The following is an 11,269-nucleotide window of genomic DNA, read 5'->3' as shown; positions in this document are numbered from 1 at the left end:
TGTGAGGCTTTGCTCTTCTTTTGGTTCTTCAAGAACTATGAACTTATCAGGGATTCTTCCTTGTGGCGTTCAAACTTTATACCTTTGGTTCGTAATTCTTTATAATCATTGGGTCAAGGTCAACTTATACCTTTGGTTTGCATTTCGATTATAAACGTTGGGTCAGGGTTTCTATTAAAAATCTGAATTTTAGCTTTCTTGGGCAAATATTCCAATATTTTTGTTGGGTCTCAAAACGTGTTGATTGAGGTTCGCATCATTTGGTATTAAATATTCCAATATTTTTGTTGGGTCTTAAAGCGTGTCGATTGAGGTTCGCATCACCCCTTGTTGTATGTGTGTTTTTGAATTGTTCTCTTATAATTTATTTTATTTTCTTTTTCTATGTTGCTTTTTTTTAGAGATAATTTTAACATATAGCATTCACTCCTAATGTTGCTCTTTATCATTAGACTACGACACTAATATTATTTTGGTGTAGGCAGGGGATGAAACTCAAATCTCTTATTCGACAACAAGAAATTTTACTAATTGAACTATCTAAAACCCACTTGTATTGCCTTTTTCAGATTTGAATGGGACTTAAAAGTTAGACACTTTATTTCTTTGAAGTCTTTGAGCCCCACACGTGAAATAAATTACCAGAGAATAAAAGTATACCCGCATTTTTTTTTTGTCCACTTGTGCTTTTTTTTTTCAATTTTATTTTGATTTTTATTATCTAGGTGTGTGTGTGTGTGTATATATATAATTAATGTTTTAGTGCCCTGAATTTTTTTTTTTAAAAAGGCAAATTAGAACTTACCCGCTTCTAGTTTGACCGAAATTTAAGTTGCCAACCTATGGTTTGATATTTGACATTTTATCCACCTGATGTTAGCTCAGTTAGAATTTTGTAACCTATCTCTATTAAAATAGGGTTAAATATGTAATTTCGAGCCACTTTTTTGTCTCTCCTCTAAAAAACATAAAAATACAACATCAAATAAGATCAAAAAGAATCCAGCGAAACACTTGCATCATGGGATTTCAAACCATAGGCAAGCAACTTAAATTTCAGTCAAACCTCAGATTGGTAAAGTATCAAATTTCAAACCACAAGTAAGCAACTTAAATTTTAGTCAAGCTGCAGGTGGGTAAATTGTAATTTGCTCCAAAAAAAATGTACGCCATTTGTTAACTTCTATTATTGTTAGGAAAAATATGGATTTTTAATTTTAAGATTTTTGATAAATTTTATATATTTTGAAATATATATATATATATATATATATATATATATATATATATATATAATGGTTACCCTAAAATAGTATGCCAAAATAGATTGGTATTTTGGTAATTTTAGATTTTTTGACTATTTAAAATTATTTTTAAAAAAGTTAGTTTTGGTTATTTAAAGGTTTTATTTTGGTCAATTCAATGGTTTTAAGGGTATTTTTGGTCATCTAAAGGTTTTGTGGGTGTCTTGGTGATTTTGGGGTACATTTAGAGGTTTTGAATTATTTTGGTCATTTATAGGTTTTGGAATATTTTGGTCATTTTGGGATATTTTTTTAAGTTTTAGGAGTAATTTTGTCAGTTTCGATCTTCCAAAGATATTTAGTTGTTTAGGGGCAATTCAGAAATTTTTAGGTGTTTAATTTATATTTTCAATCAATTTTTTATTATAATAATTTAATTGTTCAACATTACTTGAGAGTGTGTTGTGTGTAATATAACTTGCCTCTACCCTTCCTTATCAGTTACCATGACTTTTGAGTGAAGTTGTGGTGTGTCTTTGTATTAGAACCCCTTTCCCTCTCCTTTTGTACGAGTGTGTGTTTGTTTCTCAAAAAAAAAAAAAAGGTAATTGTCCCTCATTGTTTAAGAAAGTGTGTTGTGTGTAATATAACTTGTCTCACCCTCTCTTAAAAGTTACCATAGCTTTTGAATGGAGTTGTGATGTGTCTTCATGTTAAAACTCATTTCCCTCTCCTCTGTGTGTGTGTGTGTGTGTGTGTGTGTGTGTGTGTGTGTTTTTCTCAACAAAAAAAAAAGGGCAATTGTTCTACATTGCTTAAGAGTGTGTTGTATGTAATATAACTTATCTCACCCTCCCTTAAAAGTTACCGTGTCTTTTGAGTGGAGTTATGATGTACATTTATGTTAGAACTTCTTTCCCTCTCCCTTGTATGTGTGGGTGTGTGTGTGTGTGTGTGTTTCTCAAAAAAAAAAAAAAAGCTAATTGTCCAACTTTATTTAAGAGAGTATGTTGTATGTAGTATAATTTGCACCACCTTCCCTTAAAAAAATTACCATGGCTTTGAATCAAGTTGTGGTGTACCTTTATATTAGAGCCATTTTTCCTCTCCCGTGTGTGTGTTTGTGTGTTTGTGTGTTTGTTTCTCAAAAAAAATAATAATAAAATAAAAATAAAAAGAATGAATAATTGTCCAACATTACTTAAGAGAGTATGTTATGTGTAATATAATTTGTCCCACCTTCTTTTAAAAGTTACTATGGCGTTTGAGTAAAATTGTGGTATATCTTTGTGTTAAAACATCTTTCCCTCTCCCTTGTATGTGTGTGTATTTGTTTCTAAAAAAAAAAAGGTAATTGTCTCACTTTACTTAAAAGAGTGTGTTGTGTGTAGTAAAACTTGTCTCACCTTCCTGTAAAATTACCATAACTTTTTAGTGGAGTTATGTGTCTTTGTGTTAGAACAATTTTCACTCTCCCTTGTATGTGTGTTTGTTTCTATATATATATAGAAATGTTACAATTTTTTTTATTATGATGGGAATGTAATTAATGAACTAAACACCATAATCTATTACAAAAATTTATTGCAATGTATGTAACATTAAGCAAACCAACCGACCCAACCACATGGAAAATCATTAAGACTACACGCCGAACTGTAAAAAAGCAAGTATATATCCAGTCGCCATTTGTCACTACAACCACGTCGTCTCAGCATGTGTAAGAGGAAATTCCAAAATGAAATGATCATAAACCTTCTCCAAATCCAACTTACACAACAAAACTTCATTTCGCTACTAGGCACTCATTTGCTATTAACACCGAGTCCAGAATCTGACGCCCATAAACAAATACAACAGAAGCATTCTGAGATGTAGATGGCACTTTCTCTAGAACCATTTTCAATCGGCTGGACAAAACTTTGGCAACGAGTTTGTGTAATAAAGCTCTAATGGGACAGAAATCCTTGACCTCAAGAGCCCTTGATTTTTTTGGAATTAAAGCAACAAAAGTAACATTGAAACTCCTCTCAAATAGTATATGGAAATGATGGAAAACTTGAAACACATCTATCTTCCTTTTATCTACCTCCAATTTTTATAAAATGCCATTGAGAAACTATCAAGACCCAAGGATAATTCTACACTACTTCTATATCATTTCAATTCAATTATAATATTATACCCTTGAAGTTTGGAGTGATTTTAATTTTTTTCCTTTTAAGTTCCAAATTTAGGATCCATAAAATTACGTAATTTTGAGTGAGTTGAGATGAAACTTAACAATGCAAGGACAAGTCTAAAACCTAAATGATATGTAACATTAAGTGTACAAATCTAATTTAAACTTTAAGGGGTGATATCAAAATTACCCACCTTTAAGTTTGTACATTGCAATTTAGTCTTCTTTTTTAAGTAAAACTGGTACCACTTGAAGACATTGCTGCTAGGCGAGGTGGGGGAAAAAAAAAAGGATGCAAATTCAAGATTTACTGTTCTTCGGAATTATAGAGAGGATTAAAAAGTAAAACTAGAATCTAGAATCGGCACTTTCTAATAAAATGCAACCTTGTAACTAAGTACATATTACACTTTCGACGGTAAAATATCTCAATTACAGTAAAAAAAAAAAAAAAAATTGCTCAAAAAAAAATACATACATACATATATATATATATATAACAAATGATCGACCCCCAATTTTAAAAATAACTAAAACCTAACCCCATATCGAATATTTTGCTATTAATTGACGGAATTTAGTTTTGAAAAAACAATTTACCCCATCAATTTGTTTTAAAGATGAATAAATTGATCTTTCAATGCTAAATTCCATCCGACATAACACCAAAAGATATGGTAGAGAAGACATTAAAACAAAGTTATAATCCTGCATCTTCAATGCAATGGTTCAGGGATTAAGTGTGACAGTTTAGGGTAGAGGGGTGATTTGCCCCCATAAATAACCCCAATCATTTTGCTTCCTCTCACACAAACGCTTTTTATTTTCCCTCCTCTATTCCTCCGTTCCTAGTCTCCCTTTCCCCTAACAAGAATTAGAAATCTTGGAAAGAAGACAAAGAAAACTAATAACACAAAACACCAATATCCCTTTAAAAGAAGACTATATTGTAAAGAAATGAATAATGAGTAATGAACAACCAATTGCTCGGTGTAACAGTCTGTGTGACTATGCAGCATGTACGAGTATCATACTCCACTCATCAGGAGAAAATGCTTGGAAGTTTTTCACATAGAAGCAAATTACATACAATAAAATCAAAAGCTATTGGACCAAAAAAAAAAAAAAAGCATCAGCAGTTCTGAAGCATAAGATAACTATAGTTACAACGGTACAATTACCCTTATGAAAACTGTACTCGATTAACAAATATATGAGCATTATCCTGCCAAGAACCTCAAATATTTACCTCTTTAACATTTTGCAGTAGTAATTTCTGCCATGAAGTATGTGTATTTACCTCAACATTATGCGTGACCAAATTGGAAATCGCCAAAATGATGAGCGTTTCATTTTTTAGTGGTTTTCCATAACCTGTAATAATAGGATGTGTATTTACAATGTTATTCTGAACTGAATTCTACTTCAGCAAGAGACAAAAGACAAGCAAATAACACAGTATCCATCAAATTATACACTTCAAGTGAACCACATTTCAGGGTTCAGGCAGTGCACATAAAATACTGTTGGTGATATATAGACAAAACTTCCCCACTTCCATGACCTATCTAAAAATAAAAACTTTCAAGTGGAACATTCTGCTATACTAACACCAGGATAACTTTACATGCTTTTTTACTCTTACAAGGAACAAGAACATTCAAAGAGAGAACTTTCTGGAACACCAACTGTCCCACACAGCTTAAATAAGACAAGAAAATAGTGTAAGGAATTTGGAAGTTGTAGGTAAACAGGATGCCAGTTTCATATTAAAATCGAAGATAAAGGTCAGATATGAAAGACAGGTAATATCAAAGATGCACAAATATCATTGTTGTATCTAAGTAGCCTCAAAATCATTATCAGTGGAGAGGAGGGAGGAAGAATTGAAACTGATCAACTATACAAACCAAGGAGGAGACATCAACAACTGTCAAACTCAAATTTATAATACCAGTAAATTGAAGAAAGGACACAAGTCTAACCTTCTATTTAACTCTTGAGTTACTACTTTTAAGGTCCCTTCAAGATCCTCATCCAAATCAGAACTGCAGCCAAGAACTATCAGGCCAACAATATAATACAAGTAAACAGAACCAAAGAGAGCCTTAAGCTTCTATTTAAATAGAATTACTACTTTCCAATCACCCCCTTCAAGATCCTCATTCAATTTATAACCATGCTGTAAATATAAAAAGCAAAACACAAGGAAAAGCAAAGGAATGACTTCAAACTTCTCTTTACTTCTTAAACCACAACTCCTATCCATCTCAAGATCCTCATCCAGATTATATTTGCAGTTGTAAATGCAGAAGTACTTAGAACATGTTTTGGTAAATATATAGAGACATTCAAAACAATTTCAACCAAGAAGCTATCCAACATATCACATAAATCGAGGACCATAACCAAGCCAAACATATATTAGTTGTTTGGGCTTGTCTTGGACATGAGTGAGACAAGTCAAAGTAGGCTCAAACTCAAGCCAAGTTTCACTTACCCGGTTCGATCTTGACAAGCATGTTTGGCAAAACCTCAAGTGTAGCTCAGCTTTCTATCCCAACACCAAAAGTCGACAATAGGAATTATGGATACATTTGCCATACCAACACTAATTATGGAAAAACTCATATTCAAGCTAGAGAATTAGAAAGACTCCTCTAGGTTGACTTACTATAACCAGTTAGAGAAATTTCTTATAACTTACATATTGAGGGAATTAAAGAAGGTGCTAGTAAATTGATAATTAATCCCAATCTCAAATGAGAGGGCTCCCAAATGAGCAAATTCAGTAATGCATAACTAAACACAAGGAAAAAAAACAAAAATAAAATAAAAGGTAATGAAAGACAAGGAAGAATTTATTACATGCTGCTCAATTAGAGAAAAATATTGGGTACCAAATTAGACAAGTAAATGGAAGAGGTGGCGAACATAATCTGGTTATGAAAAGCTTATAATCATCTTCTTCATTTGCACAACCGTGTGCCCCAAAATATGGTGGTGACCTTCATAGTGTTTATCTTTCTTTGCATGCTGCTAATTAAGGAATTTTAAAATTAATACTAGTGCGACAAGCTTAAGCTGATATAAATGGTTGATTACACTCTCCCTCACGTTTGTGCCCAAACTCTCCCTTAATAATTGAAGCCCAACATGTGGGAGAGGAGATAAGGTTCAAACTCAAAACCACATGCTCTAATACCATGATAAACTAGTCTCAAAGCCTAAACTATTAAGAAAAACTGAATTCAATCATTTAACCATTATTCCAACAAGGGAAATTGACCCAAGGAAAGTTGATAACTAAATCCAACAAATTATAGCAAGAGAACATTTTAAGAGAAACTCAAGTAAGCAAAAATTGATGACAGATCCGATGTGGGTTAGGATTTGATTTTTGTTGGATTTTAGGAAGATTTTAGAGGGATTAATGGTGCCCAAAATCTGCTGAGCAAGAGAGGGAAATAAATGGCTGAAACACTAAGAAATTGATAAGAGATGATAAATAATGGATTGCTGAGGTTTCTTTATACCACCCTTTGCCAGACTCTTTTCTTAGGAATAAGGGAAAATATAAGACATTTTGTGGATTCTTTCAAACCCATATCAAGCCTAAGCTCGGATTGTATGTTCATTAGTTTTTACAAAAAAGTAATTTATTTGAGAAGTGCATTTACAAAACAAGGCCTAAAAGATAAGGATTGAGCTAGGCTAGTTTCTAGATAAACAAGCTTTTAATTGAGCCAAGCCCAAGAGCGCATTTGAGGGCATAAAAGAGCCAAAATGGTGACTAGTTTAGCTTATTAGCTAAAATGCTTAGAATTTTTTTACAATTGCCGAAGGTTGTAGGTCCATCTCCTCAAAATCTCTCAAATCCTAATAAATTTAATTTACTTTACTAGTTTTATCAAAGGATACAACAGCAATTATCGAATTACATAACATGTCTAGATAACATCATATACTAAAATCTTCTGCTATACAATATATGTTTTTCTGTGGCATTACAAAATACTCCCCAACCAAAGGTTATGACAAAAATCAACCACTTGGTGTTACATGATACACACAAAAATCAAACATCAAAAGGCACCAAAATAAGTAAAAGTTGCAAATCTAATGGCAATACAATCCAAAAGTATATAATACTCAATCTTATCAATAAAAAATAAAGAGAGAGAGAGAGAGAGATTACGGACAAAATAACCATGAGCAGCAAAATATTATTAGTTTCCTCCTCATGACCAAGTCTGTAACAAACCTGGAGCTTCACTAGAAAGCACACGCTTACTGCACTTTAACTGCAATTCAACTGTGCTTTACTAAACGGCACTTCCCTTGGCACTAAGAGTTATAAGAGCACCAAGTTCCACTACTAACAATACTTTGCGAGGGCTAAACTTCCAAAATGTGTGACTACTTGATGCAGCCCATATCACCAACCAAAGAGAGAAAATTTAAACCCAAGGGCAAGTTTCTCTGGGATCTTTCATAAATCTAGGTTAAATCCTTTTGCTTACTTCTAATTTTCTTAAGCTCTTACCCTTGACGTGAACCCAAAAAAAAAAAGTTCCAGCAATTATCTTGCAAAATCTTTACATTATGGGCCCTAAAATTTGATGTGATAAGTAATTTGGTGGTTAAATTGGGGAATTTTAATTTTTGAGGTGTCTCAACAATCAAAGGAAAAGATTTATGGATTTGGGATCAACTGATTGCAAAAAAAAGGTGATGAATCTTGCAAGTTGTGTCCAGAAAAGTAAATATCAAAGTGAACAGGAAAAAAAAAAAAAAAGATCGAAAAAAATTACACAAGGGCATGCAAGCCTACAATAACCACAGTACTCAAGGTCATTTCATCAACTCTATTTTCTTCTGTTTACTATGACATATAGATTAGATTCACTCTTTTTACTCTAAACTTGTCCCAACAATAAGATTGACTCCATAACCTGCCCTCGCAGGCAGGATGGTACCTCCCCATATTAATATATAATATTTCCGTTCATTTCAAAAAAGAAAGGAATTGACTACTAAACTATGCAAAAAGCACATACAAAGGCCCATAAACTAAACAAGACTCACATATATAGTAAAATAAGATCTGTGACACAACCATAATTAAGTTTACTTGTGCAACATCAACTACTCTTGTTTTTCCCTTTTTTTTTTCTTTTCTTTCTTTTCTTTTCTTTTTTGGATAAATTAACCCAACAGCAACAATAACAAAACAGAAAGCAACATAGTCCCTACCCAGGTAAATGGTACACCTAAAAGGTCCTACTTATTTAACAAAGTCTATATTTAATTTTTCTTCATGAAAAAAATAATATTTAATTTTGTAACTGCAAGAATACACTACAAAATTTCAAAATGCAATTAAACAGCCCGTACAAGAATAACAATAAAAATTCATGAACAAAATTATCAGAATCAAATCGTTTTCAATTTTTTTGTCATAATTTTTAGTAAAACATGCTAAGATTTGATGTTCTATGCTTTATGATGCTGATAACTTAGTTCATGAATGTTTTACAGTTATCCTTGCATGGGCTGTTTAATTGCATCACGAAAATTTTAGTGTTTTTGGACAACCAACCAGACAATAGACCATTGGTTTACTATTGAAATTTTTTTTTATGACAAGGAACCGCCTCAAGGTATGGGCCAATGGGACCACCCTTGAGGGTTAACCACAAATGCCTATACACCCCCATTGAGTGTGCATCAGGTAAATCACAAAATGCCTCAACCTATGAGTCAAACCAGAGACTTCTGGGTTTACAGTTAGCCCAGGCACTCTCCCATACTTCTGGTTTTCAACTGAAATTGCCCCAATGGTCTGATATTGACTCCAACCAACCTTAGGTGCAAACTCCTAGAGGTTTTCTTTCACTCAGTGCATACTCCAAGCAAGCCTAGGTACTGACTCTAAGCTTCTCTATCTTTATTTTCCCTGTTCTTTAATTTTGTAGTTCCAGCGTTCTAGTTTGTACTATGTCATCGACTGAACAGAAAACTCTAGATCCCAGGTTTAGGGAACATATTTGCTTCAGTGAAGAACCAAGAGAGAAAAAAAATTTATTTCCAATATCAGACTATCAATGAAATATCAAAGAAAACAAAGTTTCATTGGGAAGAAAGTGAATAAAGACAAAGACCAAACTCAAAAATAGCAAAATATGGGGAAAAAAAAAATTTATTGGTACACATGCACATGATAGGTCTTGAAACCACAACCTCACCCTCCACCTTGCTCTTAGAAGGAAAGATGTGCCATTTGAGCTACTGAGCAAATGATACAAGCATTTCACAACAAACATGAGCAAAACAACACCTTCTAAGTATCAAAAGATCAGAGATGTCTAAAAGAACTTCAAGAATAAAATGCTTGAAGAGCAACTAGAGCCAAGTCATACCTACCACTCAACTTTGCCAACAGATTCCTAACCCACTTTAAAAGGGAGGGGGGAATGGGTCGACAATTCAGCAGAAGGAAAGAATTTTTGAATGGTAAAGGTCTCTCTTATGCAACCCACTGTCACCACCCTCAACACAACCCACTGTCACAAACGTTAACCTAGTAAGACTCACTCTTAATATTGCACCATTACATGATTTTAAATTCAATTACTATTTGACAATACCACTGATTACAAATTATCTTCATAATTCACACAAACATTTTTTTTATAAGCGCACGCACAATTTTGGAACCATATTTTGACAATCCTGCCATTTGATTAGTCATTGTAATTAACATGCACGCTTGATTTCACATTAATCATATCTAATCCTACCATTTGATTACAGAGTCTATGTAATTAACATACCTGCTTAAATTCACATCAATCATTTCTGATCCCACCATTTGAAAACATGCAGTCTATATAACATGCACGCTTGATTTCGCATTTTATTACACAGGTTTCTATATCTCCTGTGCCTAACCAAAGAAAGTCCTGTGCAACTTATTCCGAAATAAACATCCACCCTAACCATGACTTCAAAATAAAAGAATATAAAAAGTTAAGCTGGAATGGTCTGGCAGACCAACAGTTGTTCAGCTTCCTAACAAGCATTTCACAACATGAGCAACAACACCTTCTAAGATTTTCAAGAATAGAACGCTTGAAGAGCAACTAGAGTCAACACAGACCTGCAGATCTCTCGCTCAAATTTACCAACAGACGTTACACTTTAAAAGGGAGGGGGGGAAAGGCTCTTAACCTTGTGGTTGCAGGTTCAAGCCCCACGGTGGGCATTCTTAACCTTACTTGGGACTAAGGCTTTATTGTCGTTGTTGAAAGGGTCTTTTATGTAACCCACAACACACAACCCACTGTCACAAAAGTTAACTGGTAAAACTCTTGCTTAATTTTTCTTTTTCTTTTTTTATCAGTACAACTCTTTCTTAGTATAACACCATAAAAAAATTTAATACGATTACTCTTTTGAAGATACCATCATTCAATTACAAATTGTCTTCGTAATTCACACACAAACACATATCTATGCGTGTGTGTACATTAATATAAGTCACACTCTCTAATATTAAACTGAAAATTTTTGGAATAATATTTTGACAATCCCGCAATTTGATTTCACATCAATCTAAAGTCATTTCTAAAAATAAAAAATAAAAAAAACCCATCATTTTTTGTGTAATATAGAAAAAAAAATTATCTACAACAATATGAAATAGTTTTAAAAAATTCTACCCAAAAAAAAAAAAACTGGGGCCAACAGGTTACTTAAAAAAAATTTTGGGGTCAACAGGTTACTTAAAAAAAAAAAAAATCTTTAATCCTCTTTATGTTCAATTGGAATAAAGAGTAGA

Source organism: Castanea sativa, chromosome 3 (assembly GCF_040712315.1).
Source record: "Castanea sativa cultivar Marrone di Chiusa Pesio chromosome 3, ASM4071231v1".
NCBI classification, from domain to species: domain Eukaryota; kingdom Viridiplantae; phylum Streptophyta; class Magnoliopsida; order Fagales; family Fagaceae; genus Castanea; species Castanea sativa.
The sequence above is the reverse complement of the archived record's forward strand: the minus strand, read 5'-3'. Positions refer to the sequence as shown.